This window comes from Erithacus rubecula (assembly GCF_903797595.1).
Source record: "Erithacus rubecula genome assembly, chromosome: 3".
In the NCBI taxonomy this organism is placed as follows: domain Eukaryota; kingdom Metazoa; phylum Chordata; class Aves; order Passeriformes; family Muscicapidae; genus Erithacus; species Erithacus rubecula.
The window spans coordinates 91,133,471-91,143,180 of record NC_136689.1 but is presented as its reverse complement, the minus strand read 5'-3'; positions in this window follow the sequence as shown (position 1 = coordinate 91,143,180).

Here is a 9,710-nt window from a genome sequence, read left to right as displayed (position 1 = left end):
ATTACTTAGAATTACAAGGTTTTGTATATTTGAATGGCAGGATAGGTTGCTTTATCTTGGCAATGGGCATTGTCCTCAGACACAGGCATGCTAGATCAGATACTAGTTGCCCCATTCTGCAGCTAGTGGAGATCATTGCTGTAAACTCCTGAAGATGGTCTCTGGCAGAGAAACTCAGCTGGGAAAAAAAAGATTTCTGCCATTTTTACCTCTTTTTCCCAGGAACTGCACAGTGAATTGGGACATGCAAAACAACGGTAGTTTAACCTGAGCATTTCTGAGGAACAGTGTTTTGTCAGAACTAACTGCCTTCTTCAAGTTCTGGCTAGGCTTAGTTTATCACTGCACAGTTCCAACTACATGGTTCCAACGTGCAACATCTTATTTGTTGTCATGGAAGCACTGCTACAGGTGCAGTGTCATGAACATCATCTTCTCCACACTCTCCACCCAGCCTCTGGCGTCGCAAGGAAAACTGGCAGAGTGGCTCTGCAAGTCCCTATTGCTCTGCAACGAGTTGGAGGGTGGACTGCGAAGGACAGGAACAGGACAGCAGGGGATTCTGATCTTGATAAAGCATTACAAAGTGGTTTTGTTTTTGTTTTTGTTTTTTTTTTCCATTGTTATGTCTCTTCACTCTAGCTTAACCCACTATTCATGGCTCCTGAAAATGCTGCCCTTTGGCTTCAGGGTCTGTGACATTTAATTATTTTAGTACTTACAAAGGTGAAAAAGCTGTGTAGTAGGTCACCTCTGTTCATCTCATGTTCCAGGTGAAACTAGACTCATTGTAGGTAGGATGTGAGATTCATTAATGGCTTTTCTTTTGGTAAGTGACTGGTATTAAGTCACTCCCTAGGCATTTTCATTCTGGAGTTTTTTTCTCAGTTTAGACCAAAGTACTTTGGAAGCAATTTCCATAAGTGGAAGAAGCCACTTTTATTCTGTAATAAGAAAATCCGCCCAGGGCTGCTGTGGAGGGGAACTGTGTAATGCTACCAGTGTAACTGTAAGGGTTTAACTGGAAAATTCTGCCAGTAAACAAACTTTAAGTTTATTAATGTGCAAATGCTGTCTCTAAAAAACACTTGCAGGCTCAGACACTGCCCACAACTGGTATATTACTTCATAGTCCAAGGTCAAATGCACTCAGCATGTTTTCAGTGGGCATGCTGTATTAATAATTACACATAGTAGTATCTTAATATGTAACTCTATGATAAAGTGTGGTCCAAGGAGGCACTGTATAGCAGTGTGTGTCTTTATGCTCAAGGGAGAGTTGTGTTGTTGGCTGTCTCTAAAGTGCTACCTTGCTAAAGTTTGTAACACTTAGCATTAACTGTCTGTTATTTCTTGTCACCACTTTACTGTGGGGGGATAATGTGAAAAATTAGATAGCTTTGCTCTAAAAAAGGCAGCAGGTCTAGACTTAACATTGCACAGGGATATCCTCCACCCAAGTTTTAGGGGTTGGTGAGTGTCACATTTCACATTTTTAAGTGTGCTTTGACAACGGGGGGTCTGCAAAAGTGCAAAGAAGAAATAGGACTTAGGAATGACTAAGAATGGAGTCTAATGATCAGCAGCCATCAGATGGGTAAAAGCAGCACAAAAAAAGAATTGGAGCTTGGACATCCACTGTGAGAGGGACAAGGTGGGGAAAAGAAATAATAGAAGAATAATTGCTATTAGCAAGAGCAGATGTCAGAGATCTTCAAAGCTTGGACTGAGAGGGGTGAAAAGGGAAGGGCTGGAAGGCCTGTTTGCCTGTTAGGAGACAAAAGGAGACCTAGCAAGGTAAAGCTCAAAGGGGCTCTGTGCTGGGAGATATAAGCATGCCTGAGTGATGTTTGGGAACCTCTCTGACCTTCTGCAAAAAACATGGAATGAGGCTGAATTTGTCTCAGGGTTTTGTAGTGGACAGCTGAAATATTTAATGTAAAGGCTTCACAGGATTGTCTGTTCAAAAGCTGGAGGGTCAGGGAGAAGGAGGCGAGATAAGGCAGAAGCCTGAGCAAAGAGTCTGAGTGAAGTATGGTGATGAGGGCTCTTGCTGCTGCATTTGATGGGGAGAGGAGCAGAGAGGAAAGCTTTGCATGAGGAAAACTTAATGGCTGTTTTGTTGATGCTATTTTCTTTTTTTTCCCCACTTCAGTGTTTCTAAGAGTAATAAGTACATCACATTTGTATTGTAATAGCAATCAGAGTCCAAGGGCCTGAGTAGGCTGCTTTCAGTAAAAACACACACTAACAGTAGCTGCCACCTCATTTAAGACACGACATAAGAAGGGAGTATAAAAGCCATCAGAAACAGGGGAGAAGATGGTAAAATTCCATAGGCTACACATGTATATATATCGAGTGCTTGTGAGCACTTAATTTTTAAAGACTTTATAATAGATGTGCTGCAGTCTCTACTGGGCATCCACCTAGCTGCTCGCAGTTGGCAACTTCACTATTGATATCTGGGCATCATTTTAAGTGAGCACTTAAGGTTGAGTATCAAGGGAAGGTATTTATAGTTTCAGCAGAGTGGGTTGATAGCTATTCCAGCCCCAGATGGGAATTGGGTTACATGACAGATCAGGCTGCCTTCCAATTTTATCCAATACTAGCGATAAGGGGAGGGGGGGAGGGAGGACAGCTGCAACCGTATAGTCCTTCTAGGGTTAAAGATCCTAATGCTTTAAAGAGAATGTCTAAAAGAAAATTTCTCTCTGAAATAATTTATGGAAATGCCGTGCTCCCTTTGAAGGTTCCATGTCACTGCATGGCACTACGCAATGTTCTCTTTCTTCACCTGTCAGGCAAGGACCACCTCGAAGAGTCTCACTGCTGATTACTAGTTAATTGTCATTAATAAGTGACAACTGACATTATGGGGGCTTAATGCAGAGAGAACAGAAAAGAGCCACAGATATTCTAATGAGCTGACTCCTACGTGCCCTCTATTGTTGTCGAAAATGAGGAGCTGTCGTCATTGTTCAGGAGATGGGCTTCAATTGCTCTGGAAAAATATTCTCTTTTAATTTCTTTATGCATAGATAATTCCTGGTGCACTCTCTCTCTCTCTCTCTCCGTCTGTCTCTCTTGCTCTTTCTTTCTCTCTCATACACACACACACAGACACAGACACACACACACACCTTTTTGTGAACACAGTGAAAACTTCCACCAATGGTATAAAATGTGTTAAGATATAGTAAAGCTTTTAAAAGTCTTTTGTTCTAGGCATGTACACATGCAAGCATATGTGTACACACATACATACAGACTATCTACACATAAATGTAAATCACAAAGATGTTTATCTAACTTTTAAAACTCAGGGAAGAAGTGGGAACAAACAACTCCCTGAAGGAAAGGATCTAGAAGATGGTCAAGACTATATTGGTCAAGTCAGGACTGAGGAAGTCCTGTTCTGTGCTTGGAATAAGGAGTTCTGAAGTGATGGCAATGAGAACATACAAATTTCAGATACAGGTACCTAAAATTAGGTTCTTGCTCCTTATTTAAATAGTAGCTTAATGACTTAATGATTTTCAAAACTGTCAAACAGTCAGGAGCTCCCTGGGAGGCGGTGGTGGCTGCGGATGCTCAACACTACCTGCTGAAAGTCAAAACCATTCTTTGCACACTTTCGGAAATCTCAGCCAGCAGAGGGCCAGAAATTTGGGGGAGATGATTTAATGAGGCATCAAACTCCTGGTAACATTTCCTGAAAAGTAGGAGTTCTGCTTAGACTAGACAAGCATGATCAATCCAGGATAAGCTTATTTCTGTGCAAAGCCAGATGAAATATATGCATACACATATGGGAGACTCTCTACCTTTGGAGATTAGGGGTAAGCAGGGTTCTGAGGGTGCTGCTGACAACCACAACTGAGAACCTTTCCAGAAGTTGGGAAATCACCTATGATTCTTGAGATAGAAATTCAGGTGAAACAAACAGAAGCCAGAGGTGTTGTTATGATGATGCCAGCTTCTCCTACCAATTGTGGAGCAACACAATCACCTGAGTCAAATCCCTTAAGTGTGGACAGTACTCGACTTCTAAATTTTAGAAGAGGAATTTCTTATTTTTACCTATAAAAATCCAAGAGTTTCCATTCTGCAACAGTAAACTGCAGGTCTGTACTGCTCTCTAACTTTGAAGGCTATGTGGGTTTGCCTGGGAAGTGTTTTATCCAGTGTCTTTCAACTACCTGCACAAGGGGGAGAGTCCATAATTTTATGGGAATTTCATTTTTATTGCATAGATTGAGTTTAAAACTCAAGACTTACAGGAAAGAAAATTAAATGGAGATGCCTCTCATATTGTGCTCTCAGCGAAGACATTCATTAGCATTCTCTGTCTTTCTGCCTGCCAAGGCCCAAACAAAAGATACAGTCTGGAACAATGGCCTGAAACGAGGAACACAACCAAAGCAGCCGTGCAGGAAGCCTGCCATTTCCCATGGTTTGGGGTCCTGCAGCCAATATATAGAGCCCTGAGCAGATGTGGGGAAGTGGAAAATGCCTGAAGTGACACTAGGTAATTTTTTTTTTTTTTTTTTTTTTTTTATGCCGGGCTTCCCACCGTGAAGTCAACAGATACCATGCCTTATATTGCCATAGTGCAACTTGATGGGTCCTAATTCCCAGCTCTGTATGTGACTTTGGATATGACCTCTCTGTGACTGAATCTACCCGTCTTTTAAAGAGATGAGATAATGCCTGTGTGGCAGAGAAGACACATGCTGTAATCGGTGGTGAGAGTTTGTAATACTGCGTAGAAAGCACTTCTTGACATTGCAAGTGTCTTTTCAGTTACTGCACTGTCTTTAAAATTTCCTTTTGGAAAAGGCAGTTGAAAAGATCACAGTCCAAGCCATTTCCCTTCCTGAGGCAAGAGGTCAGCTAGCTGCTCTTTGTGGTGATCCTCTACCTTCTTATCCTCTGGGCTAGGAAGCTTCCCACTGCCCACCACCAATCTCAGTCTAGGGTCACAGCTGCCAGGGCAGTTTCATATCCAAATCTATCACAACAGTTCTTACTGTCCTCATAATTCTTCCCTTCTTGCTTTCTTTCTAGTTGTAACAAAACAGTTTTGGCAGCTTCTGGAAGTTCTCTGCCTGCTGGACCCCAACAAATCTGATGCTAGATATTAGTGATGTCAGCTGAAGTTAGTATGTTGAGCGGAGTGAGTAAAAGTTTGGGTCCTTGATAAACATGTTTTATTTGTTTATTTATTTATTTACTTGACAAAGTGTTTAAATAAGCTTGGTGGTTTTTTTACTTTTAATACCATTTATCTTATGAATGCTACTGGAATGTAGGAAGAACTGATGGAGTCATTCCTGAGGGGAGTTGTTCCTTTTTTTGTTGGCAGTCCTGAAGCATAGAGTTGAAAATTTTGCTCTGCCCTGTGCACTTCTTCCCTCCTAAATGAAAGTCATTAACATTATTTGCATTGTGTCTGTGCAGTAGAGACTGTCACTCAAGACCTCTTAGGTATTTTAGCAAACACTTCCAAATGACTGGGACTCTGTCTGTGGTATTCTTCTTTCAATAATTTACAATCATTAAAATGACATCAGACTATCTCCAGTTCTGGCATTCTTTCCGGTTGCTGTCTCTCAGATGTCTACGTGGGATGAAGGTAAAGCTGGCTCTGCAATGATGGATGTCCGTTGCAGAAAGTGGTTTAGAATAACCCGGGACACACAACAGAGCCAGAACTGGAGATAGTCTTATCTCACATTTGGAGCTGTAAATTATTTAAGGGAGCGCTCCAGCTCCAGGAAACTGAGGTTACAGCAAATATTAAGCTTCCTGTATGGCTATTTTTCTTGTGTCAGGTGGTGTGGCACAGTTTATTCATAGGCATTCAGGGGCCATGGAAATAATCAGCAAATGAGGGAAATATTTCATTTTCTGTTGCTATTTCTCATGTCAGATTTCTAAAGAACTAAGGCTTGAGGTTTAGGGCCCTTTGCATTGTATTCAGATCCATAAAAATCCTCTGGATGGCTGGAAAATATTGCACCAAATTAATAGATGCACTGTCAATAGAGATTGCTGTGACTTCACAAAATGTTCCAAGTAGCTACATATCATTTATAGATAATCACATGCAAGATGCTCCAATCCAGTGACTCTTAATAAATAGCTAACTCAAGAAACAACACGATGAAGTTGCAATGCATGAAGTGCTCAGTGATAGCTTGTGCAGTCTATCTTGCTTCAGTTGGCACTGAAAGCTTAAACATGTTCCCTTCCTTCCCCACACATCCTTGCTTGGTGCATAAAATATACATGAAAAAAAAAATCCTGGGATAACAAATACAGATACCAAGAGGAAATCTCTGAATTATCTTGGAGGGGGTCGCTCCAAGCAATAACAGCAGGAGAGTGAATGCCTCCTGCTCTCCATGGCCAGCATCAGGCAAGAAGGAGCCCCTTCATAGGCAGGGCAGGGCAGGACAGGAGCTCCTTTAGCCCCTCTAAATTCCACCTATCCCAACAGCTCTACAGAGCAAACTAAAGCTGGTCTTTCCCTCTGCCCCTTCCCTGAGGCAACAGTGGAGCCTCCCAAGACATGCAGCCTCTCCATAAGGAATGGACACCTGCCCTCTCTCACAGAGGGACCCAGTGCCTCCAGGACCCCTCAGTCACTGCAGAGCATGTGGACATCCCCCATCTGTGAAGGAAGCATGATATCCTGCCTCCTTTGCTGATTGACACAAAGACAAGGAGGAACAAGAGGGATTATTGATTATTCACGTCGAAGCATTAATTTCTTGAATTTGGAGGAGGAAAAAGTGTGGCTTTTGTTCCAGTAACAACTTTTGCCTTTAGTTTCTTTTTAACGTTAACCTGATGGTAAGTAGGTAAAAAAATCATACTAATTTGTGAAAAAGCATTTTTTGCATAGTGTATATAGCAATATCAGGAGATAGGGGTAGAATTTCAAAGTGGTACTTTTCTTTGGTTCTTTCCCTTTCAATAGCTGTTGTTTTGATTACTCTGTGCCTTAGGCTATCATTAGAATCTTTTTGTGTGTGGAAGTATTAAGTCCATAAATATGAAAATAAGCCTGTAATTGACCCATGGACTGAATTTATTTCCATTAGATTCTTCTGCTAGTATAAAAAGCACAAACTGGAAGAGTGATATTTATGTGCATATGAAGCTCCCCAGCTCTGATGGTATATCATATATTTGATAACAAGGTTATGCTCTTAAAGGGACTACTCAGCAAGATGGGGTGGGGAAAACAGGTGTCTTCTTTTAGTTTTGAAAGCAAAACTGGGTACAGCCATAAAACACATGCACAGCACATACCATTATTTTGATTAATCGGACTGCTGGAGAACAGCTCATAATGAAAGCTGATCAGCACGTCCCAATCAGTCTCATTAGGTTCCTCTGCAGACACCTGGAGAAAGGCAGCCAGCAGAGGGTACTTTGAAGGCAGGAGGAGCTGAGTGATCTACCACAGAAAACACTGGGGTTGCCACACCTGCTTGTGAGCTGTAATGGAGCTTTACAGCACGCAGGGAGGTTTCTCAGCTAAATGGGACATAAAGCTCAGCTGCCTTCTGGGGAGGCCGTGTGTGGTTGCCGTGCCCTATGCATCATGTGTAATATTCCAGTTGTTTCCTCTGTTTGTGGCCACAGCTGTAGTTCTGCTGAGCTGCTACATAAAGTTTTCCAGGGATGCTGTTGGTTTTTTTTCCTTCTGGATTTTTCCACCTTCCCACTGTGTGAAGGGACCATATGGCACAGCTATTACATCAGGACCTGCAGGCAATTCCCACTCAGGCAGTATACCAGAGCAGGGCTGCATGTCGAAGAAGAAAGTGAAGGAGGGAGGGAGGGAGGGGAAAAGGTGGGCGAGATTACTTCCAAGAACAAAAATCAGAATATTCAGGGCTGGTGTCGTGAGACAGCAACTCCCCCTCGCCCCCATGAGCTCTGTTATTGTCTGCCACAGCCTGCTGTCTCCAAGATGTGGGTACAGTTTGACACCAAAGTCAGCTTTACAGCTCAGTGCCCTGGCCTCAGGGTGTGACTCTGGGCAGCCTCGTTCCTCTGGCTGCCATTTGGAAGTTTTATGGAAAGGCATGGCATGGAAGGGATATATGTGTTCCTAGACCCCCATTCCCTCTCAGTCTCTCCTTTGTTTTTCCTGATATGCTGGGGATTGCCCAATAATACAGGCCAAAAGGGAATCATGCAATTAAACAAAGTATAATTGAGATACTGAGGTTTTGTTTGTCTGACTTCAATCTAAATTTGGATCAAGGGGGTTAAAAGTGGAGAGGCCTTTCAACAGCCTTGCCATTTATTTCTGCTAGTAGCTGTGGTGCCCATTATTAGCACTGCTTTGCATTAATGGTCAATTGTCCTATCATAGTTTAAGAAATATGATGGGCTGTGAGACCAATCCCAAATAAGATTCTGAGTGCATTACATATCTAATTAAAAAGAAAGGAATTAAATGGTGGCAAATAAAATTGGTACCTTATCTCTAGCCAGTGCTGCAAAAAAATGGACAGGAGTCTTGATTGTGAAGCTCTCCATTGAGCAGGAGGTCTCTGTGGTACAGGTTGTAAGGATGACCCTGCAGAAATTACCAGGAATATTGTTATATCCTTGGCTATGTGCTTTTCTCCAAGACTTTCTTGATGTTACGTGGATTCTCATTACTTCAAAGGGAAAAGTGTCTGTGTACTCCCATCTGTGTGTAGTACATGTTTCTTCTCCATGGATGTGGTCCATTCACAAATGGTATTCAACCAGAGTTGAGAGGGAGGAGCTCCTTCAGCATTGCTGATTTTCACACTTCTTGGAAGATAAATAATAAGGTTATAAGTTTGGCTGGATGTTGACAGCATCTTTTTTTGTTTTTAAATTCTATGTGGTATTGTGACCAAGTATAAAGAAATCACTGCTCCATTTTACAGACCTCAGAAATGAAAACTGAACACCTGATTTTACCACTGGAAACACAATAACCATCAGCCTGGCATTAGTGGGCTTCTACACCCATCAGCAAGCCAGGCATTGGAGCCCTCTCAACCCCACATCAGGGCAGGGTGTGACAGAACAACAGGCTTCTGCTGGCTGGGTGGGTGTGCTGCTGGCCAGAGTGAGCAGCTGCACATCCAGACCTGCAACAGGCACAGGGGTGTAGTAATATAGATGGTGTGTGAACAACAGCCACAAAGTTCTTGTGGATGTTCAAGCTGTCAGAGCAAAGTGGCTTGTTAGTGCATAGCAACTTCTGATTTTGTTGACTGTCACAATTTCATAGCAAAATTTGCAATACCTGGCATTGTTATTCATGTCCTATATGGATCAGTGCCTGTAGCCAGGTGATTAGGGAAGACATACGTCTAAGTGAAGTTTCTAGCCCTTAGATTTGCTGATAAAAGTTTTAAGATGTCACCCTAACTTAGTTACAGTGAAGAAAAAGCAATCCTCTTTTCAAAGTCTCACAGTTATTGTCAGGCATTTGTTGGTTACCTATGTTCAAACTATTGTTTCAATTCATGATGCTCCTGCACTGGTCTCAGGTCATCATGCTGGAGTCATGACCAGATGGTTATTAGGATGCAGTACAGCCAGCATCACAAGAGGTAACACCAAGGGGGTAAGAGCAGGAAAGAGTCTTCAAGAAAAAAACCAGCAAAATTAGTGGAGTCAAGACCTTCCCTTTTATT